Genomic DNA, 332 nt, shown 5'->3' on the forward strand with positions numbered 1-332 from the left:
ATCTGGGTAACACTAACAAGTCCCAAAAGGCACCTTTCAGTGCAAAGTAAGGTTTGGTGAAAATATTAAATGTTGTAAGCTTAAGGCCTTCATCTCATTCTCTCCTCTCGGGTGAGAAAGGGACTGAAAAGGAAAGATCCACATGTAGTCTTTAAGACAAGAAGTCTGAAATGAGTAACCTGATACCTCAGAAAAGTGTCGTAATAATTAATATTTTAAAGAACTTCTTTGATTACTATATTGCATACTGTAGACTAGCCAGCATTGGAAATTCCATTAACAGTAATACTGTGAAATACATTATCTGTGTGCTGATAACTGGATGCATTCCT

The sequence above is a fragment of the Mesitornis unicolor genome, unplaced genomic scaffold (assembly GCF_000695765.1).
Source record: "Mesitornis unicolor isolate BGI_N332 unplaced genomic scaffold, ASM69576v1 scaffold9417, whole genome shotgun sequence".
In the NCBI taxonomy this organism is placed as follows: domain Eukaryota; kingdom Metazoa; phylum Chordata; class Aves; order Mesitornithiformes; family Mesitornithidae; genus Mesitornis; species Mesitornis unicolor.